The sequence below is a fragment of the Loxodonta africana genome, chromosome 20 (assembly GCF_030014295.1).
Source record: "Loxodonta africana isolate mLoxAfr1 chromosome 20, mLoxAfr1.hap2, whole genome shotgun sequence".
NCBI classification, from domain to species: Eukaryota; Metazoa; Chordata; class Mammalia; order Proboscidea; family Elephantidae; genus Loxodonta; species Loxodonta africana.
In genome coordinates this window covers 50,344,725-50,366,501 of record NC_087361.1, presented here as the reverse complement: position 1 = coordinate 50,366,501, position 21,777 = coordinate 50,344,725, and positions in this window count along the sequence as shown.

Sequence of the window (21,777 nt, the reverse complement as noted above, 5' to 3'; positions counted from 1 at the left end):
CAAGGAGTGCCTTTGGTATGGTAGTCCCATTTAAATGGGATTGTGTGGATATGACTGTCTTGGGAAGTGTAGACTGAGAGGAAGAAAAACAGACTACAAAACTTCACTGAACACCCACAGGTTCAGGATACCCAAAGTCGAATAGTCACGTACGCTCAGAGGCATCTCAGTAGAAAGGCCATGTGATCTACTTCCATGAAATCAGCTGTTGAAAACCCTATGGCGCAGAGGTCTACTATAATGCACGTGGGGTTGCCAAGACTCAGAGTCAACTCAACAGCAACTGGTTTATAGCTTTTTCTTGAATGCTGTGAGTCATTTTAATGAATTACTAAACTTGAGAAGGTAGTGGGAATGCCTGAATTTGTAGGCATTTTTACAGAGGTGCAGGTGTCTCTAAGAACCTGAGCTTGGGGCTGGTGTCTGGAGGGGTGGTGGAAACCCTCAAATTAGAATCCAATTAAACAGAATTGTGAATGTCCTGGGAACCTGCAAGATTGCAGCTGGTGTCCTGAGGGGGTAGTGGGCACTCTCAAATTTGTAACTAGTTAGTCAGAAAGAAGTACAGGTGGCCTGAAAATTCCTAAACTTGTTGCTAGTGTTTGAAGTGAGGGCGACCTTGTGAAGGACTGTGTCCTTAACCCATGAAGTCTGGCCTGAACTCAGGGCACTTGGGTGTCTGAATTGTATTGCAGTACTTACTGATCAGACAAATTTCTGAATGAGATTAAAGTGTGAATGGATAACTAAAATGTGGTTTATACATACAATGGAATACTACTCAGCTAGAAATAGAAATTAAGTCTTAATATATGCTGTCATGGATTGAATCATGTCCCCCCAAAAATATCTCTCAACTTGCCTAGGTCATGATTCTCAGTAATGTATGATTGTCTACCATTTTGTCATGTGATGCGATTTATCTCTGTGTTGTAAATCCTATCACTATGATGTGAGGAGATGGATTAGTGACAGTTATATTGCTGAGATCTACAATATTAGATAGTCTTAGGCGAATCTCTTTTGAGATATAAAAGACAGAAGTGAGCAGAGAGATAGGGGGACTTCACACCACCAAAAAAGCAGCACTGGGGCAAAACATGCCCTTTGGACCCAAGGTTCCTGCACAGATAAGCTCCTAGACCATGGGAAGATTGATGACAAGGACCTTTCTCCAGAGTTGACAGAGACATAAAGCCTTCCCTGGAGCTGACACCCTGAATTTAGACTTCTAGCCTACTGGACTGTGAGAGAATAAATATCTGTTTGTTAAAGCCATCCACTTGTGGTTTTTCTGATACAGAAGCACTAGATGACTAACGTATATGCTACTACATGTATGGAGATTGAAGACATTACACTGAGTGAAATGAATCAATTACAAAAAGACAGACATTGTATGACCTCCCTTATATAAAAAGACAAGAACAGGGATCAAAGTATATCAGTGGTTACCAGGGGAGGAAGGGAATGGGGAAGGGGAGGTTAGTGCTTATGGAGTACTGAACTTTCATTTAAAGTGATGGAAAATCACACTGATTAATTAGGGTAAATGTTGCATAGCCCGATTAATGTGATCGATGTTAATAAGTTGTACAACTGTAAAAAGTAGAATTGGCAAATGTGTAATAGATATATTTACAGCAACAACTAAAAGAGCAGCTACTAAGGCTGCTTATATACAACTGAAACCTCATAAGATTTGGTTTGGAGGTTTAGGGTCATGGTTTCATGGGACATCCCAGCTAGTTGACCTAACATTGTGTTTGGTGCTTCTGTTCTACCTCCTAATTTGTGGTGCAATGTCTGGGGTCTTAAAATCTTACAAACAGCCATCCGATGTACAACTATTGGTCTGTATTAAACTGGAGCAACAGAGAAAGAAAGAGAGTCGGGAAGAGGAGGAGGAAATGGAACGTGTGGCTAATTGCCTTTGTGAACGATGGACCACTTTGATGACGGCTACCACTGCTGAACATTTGTCTAACAATTCTATGGAAGAATCCTGACCAAAACGGAGAAAATGAAGGTCAGAATTTCAAATTCTCATGGGATCCAGCATTTAGGGAGACATGGAGGCTGGATGAACTCCTAAAATGATTTTCCAGAGATAATCTTTAAATCTTAAACCAAAAAAATTCCTTGAAATCTTCTTAACACCAAACAATAGTTTAGCTTCACTAGTAAAGAATGGCTGCCTTGAGTACTGTACTCTTTTAAAATCTATCAAATTGACAATAACAACTCAAAAGATTAGATAAGAAACTTAGTGGCACTGAGTTTATGTTAATGGGGAAGGAACAATTCAGAAAAGGAGGACGAGAATGGTTGGACAACTTGGGGAATGTAATCCATGTCACTGAATCGTACATGTAGAAACTGTTGAATTGGTGTAAGTTATGCTGTGTATATTCTCAACAACATCAATAACAAATAAAATAAAATAAAAAGTACTGCAGAAATTTAAAAAAAAGAGAGAGATGATGTAAGCTAAAAAAAGGTTTGACTATGATTCAGCATTATCAGCAATGTGGAAATCTTGGGTAAAACTTTGAAGATGATGATGAGCCAAAAACAGTAGTGGCAAGTGGGAAGTGGAACTTTTCTGGAAACTTTATAGAGTTTTTTAAAAGGCCGCTTTTATATCAACTCAATCCAAGTTCCAGAAAATTCTCAAATGGCTTTGATTGGAAGGTCATGAGTCATGGAACTTCACAGTGCCCCCTAGAAGAAAGTGCAGGAGAGTAGGGAGAAGAGGGCTGAGAGTACAGTGCTCTCATGCTTTTTTCTTTTGAGAAAAAGACAAGAAGAGCCTCTTTTTCATCAGTTCCAACTCAGTTCTCTGTCTGATTAAGTCTGCATGTAGAGTCTACAATTGAAGACCCATGTGTGGTGCTATTTTTATTTGGAATAACTCAGATGTTCTCTCTTCATATCTACAACTGAGTACAATACCTGATTTCAGAAGTAATGATTCAGATATACCAATAAGACATAAAAAGCAGAAAATGCCAATGTGGGGAGCTGACTGTAAATTTCATCTTCTTTAATTTATGAAGAAAAGCACTGATAGTCCTTCATAAAGAGCTTTGGTCAAGGCTAAAAATATACTTAAATTCAGAGACCAGATTAGAATCCTGGCTTCATTAAATTATTTTTTAATCACATTGTCTCTGTTTTAGTAAGAAAGATCTTTTTTATGAATGGCCTAGGTGATTAGATGCTTCATATACTGTTTAGAGGTACAGTTACCTTTCCAGCATTCCAGGGTACAATTTATAGACATGAGGCTAGGAAAAGAGAACTGTAACATAGGCAACCTGGAACAAGAACAAACTATGGCAGCTCTTGTGCTGCACAAGCCCTTCTATGACTAGGCTTCAGCTCACCTCCATGTTTCAGGACAGGATCCATCTTATTGCTCTCCAATGACCATGTTCTTGAGACTCACTTACCTGGAGCTGAGCACCTGAACTCCCACAAGTCAAAGAAAGTAGCTTCCTCACTGCCTTTCCTTCTTACTAAGTCTAAGGTTGGCTTCCCTAGTTCTAATTTCTTCCTCAGAACTGGCTGCTTTTCAAGATGACTGGGCTTGAGAATTCCAACTCTTTTCATGGAAAACAGAGCTTTCGACATACAAGGACTGGTTCTGTCCTAGGATTTCGTGAGTATAATCCATTAGAACACATGGATCCTATATCAGTACATGTGTCAATATCTGAGTTATTTCAAATAAAAATAGCACCATACATGGGTCTTCAGTTGTAGACTTTACAGTAGACTTCAGCAATTCCACTCAGGTCTTTTTAATGGTCTCTCAGCTAGCATGAGGTGCATTATATCCCGACTCACTTGCTCTCAACATCCATTCAAGGATAAGACCTCACACACAATACACACGTTTGCCAAGAATCAATAAAGATAATTAGGAAAAGCACAGTCTAAATCCATCTTTATAAAAGAAACATTTCTAAATGGGGTACTAATCTGTAGACATAATGAATGAAGAGCCTTTTATATCATTCAGTAGCGTGGTTTAGTTTCTTGGAGCCAGTGTGTCTGCAGCATCAACATCCCAGAGTGGGAACTTTGCGTAATTGAAAGGCCATTAGAGTGATTATCTGCAAACAATAAACCTCCCTGCTCTCAACTTAAAGTCAAGTCTCAACCTGGAAAATCAGAAACCCAGTTTACAGCTTTCATGCGTTAATGTTGTCAAGCTTCGAATCATCAAGGTCTTAAAAACCTTTGGGGTCCAAAATAAGCTGTTGCCCATAGAAACCTTGACTCATGGAGAAGGAGAGACATTGCAAAAGAACAACCAGGCCAAAGGAAAAAGGAGTGGTGACAAGACTGACACAGAGCAAAGATAATGCATTGACTGGTACTAAGTTCTCCCAGTTTTTGAGTCATATTTCAATTTTCATAAAGCCTGTGTAGTTTGCATTATCAGCAAATGCCATTAGTTCTTATCTTGTAATTTAGTGATTATGTTCCCTATTGAAGTTGGCCCTTTATCCTTGTTATTTCCCTGGAAGTGTCTATCCTCTTTTATCTGAAACAATGAAGACATTTGAATTAATATTGTGGTGTATTTTCTCTCAGCTTTTTCAACACAAAAGCTTAAAACTCCACATAATAGTCTATAACCCTTTTTATGTCCTGAGGTTTTTCCCTCAAAATTTGTTAAGAGCATATCAGATGTCTTGAAATATTGCTCAGAAAATTGATCCATAACAGAGGTGTATAATCCACTGTGTGAAATAAATGCATTGAACATTTTTTTAACTATCCTTCATTTTAGCAGTTCAGGATGGGCACAGTGTGCTTTGCTCTTACAACTAAAACCCTAATAAATGTTCTTATACAGAAATGTTTGTGGGTTGAGTTTATTATCCCATAAGATAAATTCATAGAGAGGCAAACTACAGTATTTATGAATATGGGCATTTCCCAGGCATCGGAAGTATTTTGTCAACTTTCTTTTCAGAAAGAAGTTATTTTATGAATTGCACCACCATAAATCACTATATAGGACAGAGTAGAACTGCCGTATAGAGCTTCCAAGGAGCGCTTTGTGGATTCAGCTGCCCAGCTTTTGGTTAGAAGCCGTAGCTCTTAACCACTACACCACCAGGGTTTCCAACAAATCACTAGTAACACAAAGTAAATGACATAGTTTTTGTTCAATGTGATTTATAAAAATTAGCCTTCATTTTTGTTCAAATTGCATTTCTTCATTAAATATTAAAGTTGATCATTTTATTTAGATCTTTATCTCTGCATACAGCTTACCTTTTTTTTTTTTTTACCCTATTGCCATATTTGTTCTTATCGAATTGATCTGTACAAAGTTGCCATTAAGATCAATTTGAAAATAGACTTTGGTGGTTTGTCCACATTTCACATCAGTAATGGGGCCTTGCCAACTTGAGTTACACACTTTTATCTTTCAGCCATAGAATGCTTGAGTTAGGGTCAATAATAAAGACGAATTCCCTAAATTTAGAGTCAGTGTACCTATTTTGTGTTTGTATACGGGAAGAACACAGAGTTTGGACAATTCAGTCAAGTTTTTATCTCCCTGATTAATTCATTTGTTGGCTGGGTAGGAGAAAATAAACATAATTTGATTGTTTTAAATCTCTTCCTCCTACTTATTAGAGAAATCTGCATTCATTCATTCACATATTTATTTTTGAGGAGAAGACAGCAATGACATTGCTTTATTTTCGTTCTCTTAAGTGATAGTAGGTCCACTACACCGCTGGCACAGAAAAGCTCTGTTATAGGCTTATCATGGCTATTCACCATCATAGCTTGGTGAGGTAGACGGTCAGCGAGAAACAGGAAGACTCAACGAAATGGACTGACACAGTGGCTGCAACACAGTGCTCAGCCACAGCGGTGAGGGTGAGGTTGATGCAGGACTGGGCAGCATTTCGTTCTGTGGCACATGACGTCCCTGTGAGTCAGGACTGACTTGATGGTACCTAACAACAGCAACGACATTTACCACTGGAGCAAGGGAAAGCCCATATAAATATTAGTTAAAAGAGATAAGGTATTTATTCTGAAAAAAGAAGAAAAGAGGAGCACTGCAGGGGCTGAAGGAGGCAAGAAGTGTAGTAAATTGTTTGTGGAGACAGTAAGTAAAGGAGGGACCTGGTAGCCTTTAGTGTTGGAAGGGTTGTCATTTAAAAGAATAGGCAAGCTTGTGCTGAAAGACTGCTTGTCTGCTGACAGTTGTGCTAACAAGCAATCAGTAAAATTAAAGAAAGGTAGATATTGGCTCTGTATCAGATGATCTTCTTTGAGCTTCTAAAATAAGGGAGTGTGAAGACTTTCTGATGGTGTTTTACTATGGCCTTATAGGAAACTACAGGAAACATCATATTTATTGCAACATTAAAAAAATAGAAATTGTGCCAAAGGAAATTTTGTAATATGATCACAGGCATAACCCCTTTTGTGATTATTAAAATCATGGGGACATGTCCTGACATGTTTTTATTAAATCTAAGGATATCGATTCAATTGGAGATAAGGTGATTATTATGTTAAGTTCAAAGAAAACACATAAAATAAGCTTTTGTAAAATAAGTATTTGAAGCATGTTTTTCATGGTATTTTATTGCAAGTTATGTGTACTTGCAGAATGACTGTTTTCACAATTTATCCAATAACAAGGTTAAAAAAAAAAAGAATAATATTAAATCCGTGACTCCAAGATAAAACAATTGTTACAAAGTTAACGGTTAGTAAAAATTATTTAATTTTATTTTCTTGTACCCCATGTAGTTGTTGTCAGGTGCCATCAAGTTGGCTCCAACTCATAGTGACCTTATGTATAACAGAAAGAAGCGTTGCCCAGTACTAGGCCATCCTCAAAATCATTGCTATGTTTGAGCCCATTGTTGCAGTCTGTGTCTCTCATTAAGGGGGCTCCTTCTTTTTCTCTGATCCTCTATTTTACCAAGCATGATGTCCTTCTTCAGTGATTGTCTCCTCCTGATGACATGACCAAAGTAACCTGTACTAAGTCTTGCTATCCTTGCTTCTAAAAACCATTCTGACTGTACTTCCTCCTGTTTGTTCTTCTGACAGTCCATTGTACATTCGATATTCTTCACCAACACCACGATTCAAATGTGTCAATTATTAGGTCTTACTTTATCATTTCAGCTTTTGTGTACAAATTAGGAAACTGAAAATACCATGGCTTGGGTCAGGCACACCTTAAAAAGTGACATCTTTGCTTTTTAACACTTTAAAGAGGTCTTTTGCAGCAGATTTTCTCAATGCAATAAGTTGTTTGATTCCTTGACTGCTGTTTCATGGGCGTTGATTGTTGATCCAAGAGGAATGGAATCCTTGATGCTTTGTTTCTTTGCCATTTGGTGTGATATTGTTTAATGGTACAGTTATAAGGATTTTCATTTTCTTTATGTTCATGTCTAATCCATACCTTCATCAGTAAGTGTTTCAAGATGACTTCACTTTAGGCAAGCTAGGTTGTATCACCCGCATACAGTAGATCGTTAATGAGTCTTCCTCTAAAATGATGCAAAGTTCTTCGTGTAGCTCAGTTTTTCAGATTTGTTGAACATAAAGATTTAATAAGTAAGGTGAAAAATACAGCCCTGCTGCACAACTTTTCAATATTAAACTGCACAATATCCCCTTGTTCTGTTCGAATTACTGCCTCTCGATTCATGCACAGATTCTGCTGAGCAAAATTAAGTGTTCTGGAATTCCATTCTTCCCGGTGTTCTCCGTAATTTCTTAACATCCATACAGTTGAATGCCCTTGCATAGCTGATAAAACACAGGCAACTTCTTTCTTATATTCTATGCTTTCAGCTAAGATCCATCTGCACATCAGCAATGATATTTCTCTTTCCACGTCCTTTTCTGAATCTGGCTTCAACTTCTGGCAGTTCCCTGTCGATGTACAGCTGCAATCATTTTTGAATGATCTTCAGCAAAATTTTGCTAGCATGTGAAAATAATGATATTGTTCTATATTTTCACATTCTAATTGATCATCTTTCATTCAACTGGGCATGAGTATGGTTCTCTTCCATGCAGTTGACCAGGTACCTGTCATCCAAATTTCTTGACATACGTGCTTAAGTGCTTCCAGTGTTGCACCTGTTGGTTAAAGTATCTCAACTGGTTATTTCATCACTTCCTGGAGGCATGTTTTTCACTATTGTACTTTTTCCTTCGGTACTAGAGTTTCTTGATCATATGCTACCTCCTGAAATGGCTGGACATCGACCAATGCTTTTTGGTTCAGTGACTGTGAATATTTATTCAATCTCCTTTTGATGCTTTCTATGTCATTCAATCTTTTGCTCATAGAATCCTTCAGTGTTGCAACTTGAGGCTTGAATTTTCTCATCAGTTCTTTCAGCTTGAGGAATGCCGATTGGGTTCTTCCCTTTGGTTTCTAACTTCCTTGATGTCATCCCACAACTCTTCACACTTCAGTCATTAATGTTCAGTGCATCAAATCTATTCCTGAGATGGTCTCTAAATTCAGGCAGATAGATGTATTCAAAGTCATACTTTGGCACTCTCGGACTTGTTTTGATTTTCTTCAGCTCCAACTTGAACTTGCATCTGAGCAATGATGATCTGTTCCACAGCCAGCCCCTAGCTTTGTCTTCACTGATAATATTGAGCTTTTCTATTTTCTCTTTCCACAGATGTAATTGATTTTATTCCTAGTCTGTCTTCTTCTGGAAGCTCTGATGAAACTTGTCCACCATGAGTGTCCCTAATGGTATTTAAGACACTGGTGACATAGCTTCCAGCATCATAGCAACACTCAAGCCGTCATAGAAAAACAGACTGAAAGGCAGATCCTAACCCCATGTAACCTGAAATGTTCCACCTGCAAAGCTGAGGCATGAGCCTCAAATATTAGAGGATATAAGGGGGCAAGTCATAGATCCCTTTGACAACGAACCAACCAAAATGCAATCAAGCTTGATAATCCAGGTATATTAGAGAGAAAGCAATCCCTAAATTATTTTAAATTGTCAATGATCAAGCCTGGAAGTCTCAAGGCATGGATGTATAGGTATATTTCTTAGAGTGAAGAAATTCCACATTGACATTAATGACATTAAAAATAATTTTGCAGAATGAACTTCATATTGATTGGAAGTGACAGCTGACAATAGTATTGTGACAAAAGTCTAGGTGATTTTAATCTTCATGTTAATATGAGGATATGTCTCTTTAACACTGTTGTTATAGCAAAGATCTTATTCATTTAATTAAATGTTCAGTACAACCATTTAATTTTGTTGTATTTATTGTGCTTTTACTATTTTTTTTTTTAGCATTTTTTTTGTTGTGATTTAGGTGAAAGTTTACAAAGAAAATTGGTTTCTTACTTAAAAAGTTAATACACAAATTGTTTTGTGGCATTGGTTGCCAACCCCATGATGTGTCAACACTCTCCTCTACTTCAGTTTTCCGATTTCCATTTGTCCAGTTTTCCTGTCCCTTCCTGCCTTCTTGTCTTTTTTTTTGTTTTGGGGCTAGTGTACCTATTAGTCTCGTATACATGATTGAACTATGAAACACTTCCCTCGTCTGTGTTATTGTTGGTCCTATAGATCTGTCTAATCTTTGGCTGAAGGCTAAACTTCCAGAGTGACTTCAATACTGAGTTAAAACTGTATCCAGGGGTCATATTCTTGGGGTTTCTCCAGGGTCTGTCAAACCAGCAAGCCTGGTCCTTATTTATTTTTGTGTGAATTTGAATTTTGATCTATATTTTTCTCCCACTCTGTCTGGACCCTCTATTGTGATCCCCACCAGAGTAGTTGGTGGTGGTAACTGGGTACCATCTAGTTGTTCTTGGCTCATGCTTGTGGAGGTTGTGGCAGTTGCTGTCCATTAGTCCTTTGGACAAATCTTTCCCTTGTGTCTTTGGTCTTCATTCTCCTTTGCTCCAGCCAAGATGGGACCGATAGATGTGTCTTAGATGGCCACTCTCAGGCTTTTAAGACCCCAGTTGCTACTCACCATGGCTGGTTGTAGAACACTTTCTTTATAGACTATGTTATGCCAGTTGAGATAGATGTCCTCCAGGACCATGGTCTCCAGCCCTCAGCCCAACAGCATACAAACCATAATTAACAATACACAAATACCAGAAGATAAGCTAGATAAAAATTTAACACTATGTTCATCAAAAGACTTCACCAAAAGAGTAAAAAGAGAACCTGACAGATTGGGGAAAATATTTTTGCCATGACATATCCAACAAATGTCTGACCTCTAAAATCTATAGGAAAATCCAACACCTCTACAATAAAAAGACAAATAATCTGATTAAAAAATGAGCAAAAAACATTAACAGACACTTCATCAAAGAAAACATTCAGGTGATTAACAGACACAGGAGGAAATTCTGATGATGACTAGCCATTGGAGAAATGCAAATCAAAACTACAATGAGATACCACCTCACCCTGACATTACTGGCACAAATAAAAATACATAAATACAAATGTTGGAGAGGCTGGGGGGAGATTAGAACTCTTATGCACTGCTGGTGGGAATGCAGAATGGTGTAATCGTTTTGGAAAATGATATGGCACTTCCTTAAAAAGCTAGAAATAGAAATACCATATGATCCAGCAATCTCACTTCTAGGAATATAACCTAGACAAATAAGAGTCAACATAGGAATAGACATACGCACACTCATGTTCATTGCAGCTTTGTTCACAATAGCAAAAAGAAAAACCTAGATGTCCATCAACAGATGAATGGATAAACTATGGTACGTACACATAATGAATCTGAGAAACATCTCACGACATGGATCAGCCTGGAGGTCATTGTGCTGAGTGAAATAAGTCAATCATAGAAGACAAATACTGTATGAGACTATTATAAAAAACACCTGAAAATGTTTCTACACAGAAAGAAATAATCTTTGATGGTTATGAGGGAGGGGAGAAACGGGGAGGGAAAAACACTAACTAGCTAGTAGATAAGTGGTAACTTTGGTGAAGGGTAAGACAGTACACAATACTGGGGAAGTCAGCACCACTTCACCAGGGCAAAGTTGTAGAAGCTTCACAGACACAATGAAATGCCCTGAGAGACTGAGTTACTGTACTTTTACTATTTAAAATACCATTTTTAAAATTATGTTTCTTTTTTATTTTGGCAGGTGAAGGTAATAATTTGGTCAAGACAAAAAACATATTAGCCCTAAATCTTTCTTTGGTCATAGGAAAGTGTTACTACTCAACCATTTCCTCTATTAGGCCATAATTCCCAGTACTGTATGATTGTCCACCATTTTATCATTAGATGAGATTTTCCTATGTGTTGTAAACCCTATCACTATGACGCTAATGAGATGGATTAGCTGCAGTTATATTGATGAGATTTGCAGGATTGGATAGTGTCTTGAGTGGATCACTTTTGAGATATAAAAGAGAGAGGTGGGCAGAGAGGCACGGGGACCTCACACCACCAAGAAACCAGCACTGGGAGCAGAGTGCTTCCTTTGTACCTGACATTCCTGTGCAGAGATGCTCCCAGGCCAAGGGAAGACTGATGATAAGGACCTTCCTCCAGAGCCAACAGAGAAAGCCTTCCCCTGGAGCTGACACCCTGAGTTTGGACCTGTAGCCTAGCGGACTGTGAGAGAATAAAATTCTTTCAGTTAAAGCCATCCACTTGTGGTAATTCTGTTATAGCAGCACTAGATGACTGAAACACCCACTGAAGGCTATAAAGCAATTTAGTTACCAAAATTTCTGTTTTTTTTTTTTAATTAATTGATTTTTTATTATAGTGAAAATATACTTAACAAAGTATACACCAACTCAACAATTTCTACATGTACTACTCAGTGACATTGATTACATTCTGCAAGTTGTGCAACCATTATCATGATCTTTCTCTGAGTTGTTCCAGCACCATTAACATAAACTCAATGTCCTCTAAGTAAAAACTCCTCCATCCCCTCCCTGCTAACCATTAATAATCTTTGTTTTCTACTTATTTGCTTATTTCGTAAAAGTGAGGTCATACAGTATTTCTCCTTTTGAGACAGACTTAGTTCACTCAGCCTGATGGTTGCAAAGTTCATCTGCATTGTGCCATGGGTCAAGACTTCATTTCCCTTTATGGTTGAGTGCTATTACATAATATGTATATACCACATTCTTTTTATCCATACATCTACTGATAGACATTTTGGTTGTTTCCATCTTTCGTCTGTTGTGAAAAGTGCTCCAATGAACATTGGTGTAAAGGCTTCTGTTTGTTTTCCTGCCTTCACTTCTTCTGGGTATATACCTCATGCTGGGATTGCTGGGTTGTATGGCAGTTACATGTTCAACTTTTTAGAAGCCACCGAACTGTTCTCCACAGTGGCTGCACCCTTTTACATTCCCACCAGCAGTGATGAGAGTTTCTCCACAAGCTCGCTAACACTTATTGTTTTCTTTCTTTGTTTGTTTTTTAGTCATTACCAGTCTAATAAAATTAAGTGGAGTCAGCAAAATATCTTGAAAGTTACTCCACAGATTTTTATACATCATTCATGATGATTATCATAGAAGTTGGAAAAGTTAATTGATTGATTAGCAGTAAAAACTATCAGTTTTATAGACAAGATTTTGATATTTTTTCATACCTATCTAAGCTTTCTTTTTACTTTTCAAGATACTTTACAAACAAAGAGGTAAATAGAGGAGGTTTAAGATTAACAATGTAGAAATTTTCATGTAGTTAACCAGTTGGTGTCAAGTTGTTTCAGACTTATGGTGACTCCATGTATTTCAGAGTAGAACTGAGCACCATAAGGTTTTCAAAGGCTCTAACCCTGGTCTGCCAGTTGTCATTGTTCAGTGCCATCGAGTCAGTCCCCATTCATAGTGACCCTACGTACAACAGAAACACTGCCCAGGCCTGCACCATCCTCACAATAATTGTTATATTTGAGCTCCTTGTTGCAGCCACTGCATCAAATCCATCTCAAGAGTCTTCCACTTTTTTGCTGACCCTCTACGAAGCACGCTGTCCTTCTCCAGGGGCTGGACCCTCCTGATAACATGTCCAAAGTATGTGAGATGAAGTCTCACCATCCTCATTTCCAAGGAGCACTCTGGCTGTATTTCTACCAAGATAGATTTGTTTGTTCTTCTGGCAGTCCATGTCAACATCATAATTCAAAGGCATCAATTCTTCTTCAGTCTTCCTTATTTCTTGTCCAGGTTTTACATGCATATGAGGTGATTGAAAATATCATAGTCCTCAAAGTGACATCTTTACTTTTGAAGATCTTAAAGAGGTATTTTGCAGTAGATTTGTCCAATGGAATACGTAGTTTGATTTTCTGACTGCTGCTTCCATGGATGTTGATTGTGGATCAAAGTAAAATGAAGTCCTTGACAATGTCAAACTTTTCTCCATTTATCATGTTGTTACTTGTTGGTTCAGTTGTAAGGATTTCTGTTTGCTTTATGTTGAGTTGTAAACCATACTGAAGTTGCAGTCTTTGAACTTCATCAAGTGCTTCGAACACTCTGCTTTCAGCAAGCAAGGTTGTGTCATCTGCATATTGCAGGTTGTTAATGAGTCTTCCACCAATCCTGAAACTACATTCTTCTTCATGTAGTCCAGCTTCTCAGATTATTTGCTCAGCATACAATTTGAATAAGTATGGTGAAAGATGCAACCCTGACACACACCTCTCTTGATTTTAAACCTTGCAGCATCTACTTCCTCTGTTTGAATGACTGCCTCTTGATCTATGTACAGGTTCTTTATGAGCACAATTAAATGTTCTGGCATTCCCATTCTTTGCAATGTTATCTACAATTTTTTCTGATGCACACAGTCAAAAGCCTTTGCATAGTCAATAAAACACAGGTATACATCTTTCTGGTATTCTCTGCTTTCAGCCAAGATTCATCTGACATCAGCAATGATAGCTCTCATTCCAAGTCCTTTTCTGAACCTGGCTTGAATTTCTGGCAGTTATCTATCAATGTACTACAGCAACTGCTTTTGGACTGCTAGAAGAAGGAAAAAATTCATCTTGGACGAAGTACAGCCAGAATGCTGCTTAGAAGCAAAGATGGCGAGACTTCCTCTCACATAGTTTGGACATGTTACCAGGAGGGACCACTCTCCCCGTGAAAAAGAGGAAGATCCTCGAGGGACAGATTGACACAGCAGCTGCAACAATGGGCTCTACCGTAGCAATGATTGTGAGGACTGTGCAGGAACAGGCGGCGTTTCTTCCTGTTGTACACAGGGTCACTATGAGTCAGAACCAACTCGACGGCACCTAACAACAACTACAACAACAACCTTTCAGAAGGAGGCCAACAGGTCTTTCTTATGAGGCACCGCTGGTTGGATTCAAATCACCAGCCTTTTGACTAGTACCTGAGCATTTAACAATTTGCATAATTCAGGGACTCCTGAATGAATAATATACCAATTGAATTTTTACTGATTTTTCTGATAGATATCCATTTATTTTTCCATTCTGTGTAAGTCTTTTTGCGTATGTATGTTTTCACTTATCTTGGTCTAAGCGATAGGAACTTCTAAATTATAAGGTAGGTGTATTTTAACTTCAGACATTGTCAAGGACTTTTTCAAAGTTATTGTAAAATTTTTCACTTTGAAAAGTAATGTATAAGAGTTTGAATTACTGCATTCCTTCACCAACATTTGGTTTTTTCAGCTTTTCTCATTTTCATCATTCTCGTGGGTGTGCTGTGATATTTCACTGTGGTTTTACTTTGCACTTAAACTCATGATCCTGAGAACATTTTTGTATGGTTATTGATTATTTGTATATGTTTTCTTATAAGTTACTTGTTCAAATTTCTATCCCACGAGTACAGTAGACATTCTGGATATATGTCCATTTTCAGATACATTTATTATTTTCTTTCAGATTATGATTGGCTTTTTCATTTTCTTAACGATCCATGTTGCTGAATAGATATTTTAATATTTTTTTAATAAAGCGCACTTATCATTTTTGCTACATTTGGTGCTTTTTGTTCTCTCTATGAAATTTTTGCCTCCCCAAAATGGTGTATATTCTTTCCTATGTTTTCTCTTAAAACGTTGAAGTTTTCATTTTACTTTTAAGGTCTGTGATCCATATGAACTTATTTGATTTCTTTTTTTCAGAGTATCAGATATGGGCTGAGGTTTATTGTTTTTACATACATTTATAAATTGACCCCAAAGAGATTTGACCTAATTTCTTAAAAATAACTTCCCTTTCCCCCATCGAATGGCCCCTGCACATTTGTTGAAAATCCATGGATACAACCTTTGTAGCTATTTTAGACTCGTTATTCCATTCTGTGAATGTATTTTTTTCTTATAGCAACAACTTGGGCACTGAAAATTTTCTGTTCCTACAAAAGTTTTTTTGGAATTTGCTGGAGACTGCATGGAATCTATAGATCAGTTTGGAGAGATTTGACCTTTCAACAATGTAGACTCTTCCAGTTTATGACCATAGTGTGTCTCATAAATAGGTCTTATGGAATTGCTTACAGAGATGTTTTATAGTTTTCACTATAGCAGTCTTGAATATCTGGCTACATTTATAACTGATCATTTTGTTTTTAGTATTATAAATGGATTTTTTGCTTGTTTGTTTATTATCTAATTGTTTGCCTCTAGAGTAGAGAAGAGAATGACAACTAAAAATATATGTTACCTTGTATCCTGGTGGAAACTGGTGAGGTAGTGGTTAAGAGCTACTTAACCAAAAGGTTGGTAGTTTGAATCTACCAGGTGCTCCTTGGAAACCCTACAGGGCAGTTCTACTCTGTCCTATAGGGTCACTGTGAGTTGGAATTGACTCAGAGGCAACGGGTTTGGTTTAGTTTGATTTTGTATCCTGATACTTTAGTAAATTCACTATTCTTTAAAATTTTCAATATCAACATTGTGCCATTTGAAAATAGAGAAAACTTTCTTTCCTCTTTTCCAAACTTGAAGTCAGCTATTTCTGTTCCTTGCCTTATTACAGCCCGCTAAGTTGTGAGGTTTGCCTTTGGTTTCAGGTCAAATCTCTTAATCCTGGAACATATTCTTTTGCTATGGTATGACCCTTGTTGGATTTTAATGGAAAGCCTGAGGTTTTACCAAACTGGAAACTCTCTCTCCCTTCAATGGATAGCCAAGGAAATCTCTGTTCTGCATTTTCAGCTTTCTGCCTTTGGTGCCTGCTGGGTTACCAGCCGTTCCTCTGTACACACTCAGTCCAGACTCTTTCAAGGAGTCGAGAGAAGTGTATATGTAGATTTTTGGCTTCTCCTCTTCTGCGGCTAACCTCCTTTCTGAGATTTAGTCCCTCGACTTACAGTCATGCTGGCAGCCCCAAATGTGTTCCTTGATGCTTCAAGCCAAAATGACTGTGGCTGGCATTGTGTGGACTCAGGAGGCCTTCTGTGGAAAATGCCACTGTATAAATGAGGCTGTCACCACTGCCATTCTCTTCCTCAAGGGCCAAACCTCATCTACTTTTTGCCCAACTTTGTTTAGTCTCCAATAGCTTCAAATTGCTGTCTTTGTTATTTTTGTCCGGAGTTTATTTATCTCTTTTCTAAGGGATAGTCTGATAGAAACTACTCTGCAGTTCCTGGAACTGGACTCCCAGTTGAATGCTTGTGCAATGATATTCAGAGATATCTTCTAGAAAATCTGAGATGTATGCTGAAAATACGGTCAATTAACCTTATTCATAGGGGTTTTTAGCAACAAATTCAAAGAAGTTGTGCGGTGGTTTCAAAAGTCGAATAAATTCTTTGTGAGATGGTGCAAGGGAAGGTTGCTGGCCCAAGCTTTGTAGCTCTGTTACTGGGCCCACTCCCTGCCTCAAAATACAAGCTGTTTTAACTAAGTGCTTGCTTCAGCAGCACAGATACTAAAATTGGAATGATTAAAGGCTACCTACTTTGTTTTTTTTTTTTTTTTTTACTTTGCTACCTTTGGCTGACATAAGGACTACAGTATGTAAAGTGCTGTGGTTCAGAAAAGGCAAATTGGTATACTGCAGGAAAGCTGACTTTGAATCAGACATATAAAATTTGAATCAGCACTCTATTAATGGCTAGCTGTATAGCCTTCGAAAAGTCTCAAAACCTATGTTTGCCTCATGTTGACAATCTATAAACAGAAAAAGAAACATGCATGGCATAATTACAAAGAAAAGATTCAGTCTTAGACTAAAAAAGGCACTTATAATTACATATGCTCCTTATTGTCAAGCTTATTCCATTATACCCTCTTCAGAGCCCACCTAGGACATGCAAAAAATTAAAAAGTTTTGTGTGTTTTAATTGTATATGATTCATTCCAAAGAGACTTGACAACAATGTGCTCCTTATGTTGCTAGTTTTGTTTGTAAATGTGAACTGGGTGGGCTCAATCTGTTTGTGGATCTGGGCCTCAGCCAGCTGCTGAGGGTGGTGGAAACAAAACCCGTCTCCCAGATTTGGAGGACCTTAGGCGCAGGGCAGGGTGTCAATGTCTACCTGCTTAGAGATGGAGAGAGTTGAATAATGAAAAGCCTGGGCAGATAATGTGTATGGAAAGTCACTCAAAATTAATACACATGTAGGTTGAAGACACATTTTTGTTGAAAACACTAATTTAGGATCCTCTCAAACAATGGGGTTTTCAACTGAAGAGGAAAATTATCATTGTAAATACTTTCAGAATTAGACTTAAATGACATTATTTATACACCAAAATTAGTGAAGGATCTATCCTCATGTAATCTCATTATGTTCCCTTTGATGAAAAAATAAAATCTAATAAGTAAGTAAAAATATCAAAGCCTTAGAGACAAGACACATAGGATATAACACAGCTGTGCAGGACAAACTAAAACGGAACCTTCAGAAAACTACAGGGTAAGACAAAAATAATATAAAACTACATAGAAATGTTTTTGAAATTGACTTGAAACAGTCATTAACAAATGAATATCTCGTACTAGCGTATTTTACATGTTACATATCCAGTGGTTTTAACAGAGGACCAAAACCCTAAGTCAAACTCACCATTGAGTTGGTTCCAACTCATAAAGGCCCTATAGGACAGAGCAGAACAGGTTTTTCAAGGAGCAGCTGATGGATTTGACTGCTGACCTTTTGGTTAGCAGCCAAGCTCTTAACCACGGTGCCACCAGGGCTCTTTAATTGAGTACAAAGATAAGATAAATCATGTTTTGATTTTTGTTGTTGTTTTTTTTAATTTTAGCAACCACTTTAATGTACTAAGAATGAAAATGCTACATTATCTTAAAAGGAAAAGGAAGTTAAACTTAAAATTCTTGGTTTGAAATATTCAGGTGCTAGGAAAAGATGGCTACTCTTTTTTTTTTATTATTTTACAATCACTCTTACTATCATTGGAAGAAGATGTTCAATTCAAAGTTAAGGAAAATCAATACAATTAATAACCCAATCAATTGTAAGCAGATAAGGACAAGGTATATCCTTATCTTGATCACTGTAGAATATTCAGTCTTTACCAGAATGCTTGAAAAGTAGACGAAGGTGAAGAATATTTGCCAAATTAAAAAATGATAAGAGATGAATGAATGAAGTATGTGTGATCTCTGGGTGGCAGTATTTTAAGTGCTATAATGATAGAAAATGAGTTCCTTCCTGATTCCCTATACTACCCATCTCTTCTTTCACTTTGAACAGCAACAAACGAGGTATAAACATTGCCTCAAAAGCAATGCTACCGTGGGATAAATCCTAAATTGAAAGAACATCAATCTGGGTATGAGCCATACAGAGTTGCAGAGTAGGGTGAATAGTCACAACTGTGTGTTTGCTCTGTCCCAGAGTAGGCAAGAGTAGCACTGGGTGGACAAGAGAACTGAGAGAAAAAAGAGATAGAAACTGCATTTTATTCCCCACTTGTGGAATAAATTCTATAGAAGAAGAGGGAGGTAAATATGTGAGACCCCAGGGAAACCCTCACACTGCTATCTTAGGGTCTGCGATGAAGAATGGATCTATGCTTGACCACCACTGAGACACATTTTGTGAGTTTGGATCAACATCCTAATAGATTTGTCCTGTACCAGAAATCATGTTCTCTGTGTACAATTCTTTCTTCCCTCCCCACATGGTTCACTAGGGGTATAATACCTTTACCAACCAATTTATCTTAGCACATTGAGAAAGGAGAGTGGCTTAGACCACCCACCCTATTTCCTAGGCGGAGCTCCTCTGTTCTCACATCTCAAGAGGGACAAAAAGCAAACTGGGGTATGAGTAGGAGGATCTCTGGGGTGGGTTGAAAAGCTTGCACCCAAAGAAGCAGTGTGGGAGCCAGGATGAGTATCAGAAGGGAGATATGTTAGTGCTGAATGTGTACCCCCAACTCTCCATAATTCTAAAATGGGGAGAAACTTCTATGACACTCTCCAAGGGAGAAAAGTATAGAAGGAATGCATCTAGGCTCTTGCTTCTCACTCCTTTTTACCAAGGAGTGAAGGCTGAGGTGCCTGGTGGTCAGACTGGGATTTAGGAATTGGCTGTGGACATGGCTCATCCTATTCTGGGTTCCTTTCTTTTTAGAGATGCCTGCCCAGTGAAGACCAGTTATAACTGCCAGCTTTGCAGTTCTGGGCAGGTAAGTACAATTCAGGGAGTCAAATATTTGAAAGTCTGATTTGCCCACAGAGTGACATTGATTTCCCTAATCAGTCTTATTAGTAAGAAAAGATGATGTTTTGTCAGTGATCTCTGCTTACATGGTCTGTTTTTGTTCTGTGCTATCCCGCTTAGTCACCTTTTTCTTCCTTGGTTTGTCAATTGCCTTCCATGCTCCAGAGAATCAGCGAATACTCAACTCTTTGGGAGACCTTCTGGGGGATATTACTGCCAAATGTTTTAAAAAGTGTACCTATTCATCAGATCAGTGACTATATTTCTTCTAGGTGTTTCTATAGTACATAAAGTCTATGTAAAAAACAAAACAAAACAATCTCGTTGCTATCTAGTTGATTCTGACTCATGGCGTCCCATGTGTCACACAGTAAAAATGCTCCATAGTGTTTTCTTGGCTGTGATATTTACGGAAGCAGATCGCCATGCCTTTCTTTCAAGGCACTACTAAAGGTGGGTTTAAAACAACAAAATTCAGGTTAGTAGTCATGCTACGGTTGCTAAGCAAATGGTCAGCAGTTCGAATCTGCCAGGAGCTCCGTGGAAACTCCATGGGACAGTTCTACTCTATCCCGTAGGGTCGCTATGAGTCGAAATCGACTCAAAGGCACTGGGTTTCTGGGGTTTTAGTCAAGCACAAATCATTTGTTCCACCTTACCAAACCCTGTCAAGTCAATTCTGACTCCTAGCGACCCCATAGGACAAAGCAGAACTTTCCCATAGGGTTTCCAGGGAACAGCTGGTGGATTCAAACTGCTGACGTTTCGGTTAGCAGCCAAATGCTTAACCATTGCGCCACCATGGCTCTTTGTGTCACCTGAAAGCCTGTGTAAGGGATTTCTTTTTGGTTGGTGTTGTGGATATTTTGACTTTTTTTTTTTTTTTTTTTGGGTTGATATCAACCAGAAAAACACTCATCAAGGGGTATGGAAGGGAATTTTTCACACCAAAAAAAAAAAAAAAAAAAAAATTTTATTTTTTTTTATTTTTTTTTATTGATATATTGGGAGCCCTGGTGGCCAACTGGTTAAGAGCTCAGATTGCTAACCAAAAGGTCAGCAGCTTGAATCCACCAGCCGCTCCTTGGAAACCCTATGAGGTCGTTCTACTCTGTTCTACAGCATCACTATGAGTCGGAATTGACCAGATGACGTGCAAAAACAATTTCTACGTTGACATAGTCCCATCCGTTGAAGCTTATGTCTCCGTGTTTTCACTGAGATGTGGAATCTTTAAATTCTCAATATGATGACCTGCACCTTACCTCAGCTCTTGTATGTTCTAGTTGAAACAAACAGAAGTTGTTCCCCGGATGAATCACATCTCAGCCTCTGGGCATCCAAAAGCAATATAAATAACAATCTATTTACTCTCGCGAGGCATAGGGGCTCATCAAGAAAATTAAGAACACACACATGAAATGATCTCAACAGTCACCATATGCTTCGCTGGCAAAATTTACCCTATTTATCATTTTATCAATAGCTTAATCTTAAATATTAAACAGACCAAGCATTTTCTTAGTCTCATAAGCTAAGTGAAAAACAGAATGTAAGTGAAAAAGGGAACAAAAAGTACGTATTGGAGCACAATTGAGAAAATTCTGTTTTCAGGAAAACCTTGAAGGTAGCGCCTCTGTGGGCTGAAATGCTTCATTGCAGCAAAGACCATTTTTATGTGTCAGTGTCTGAACAGGTCGCTGCCAGTGACAACCCTCTAGGAATCTGCCGAGATGTTGGCACTGGTAACGTGAAAGGAGAGAGCTGTCAGCACTGGTGGCTGAGCAGATGAGGACAAATAAATATTTAAACTCCGCTTGCTGCAAGTGACGACTTGAGTTGTGAAATCAATGTCCACATTGCAAAAACAACATCACTGTTTTACTCTGAAGAGGACACCATCTAAAAACACTCTTTCCTGGGTCATTTAAGGATTCAAAAAAGAGAAAGAAGAGCATTTGGAGATACCGTGATTACTTGTCTTGCTCATAATGGAAATGCAAAGAGAGCCAAAACTGGAATCTGAAGATTAGACATTTGCATATTAAGA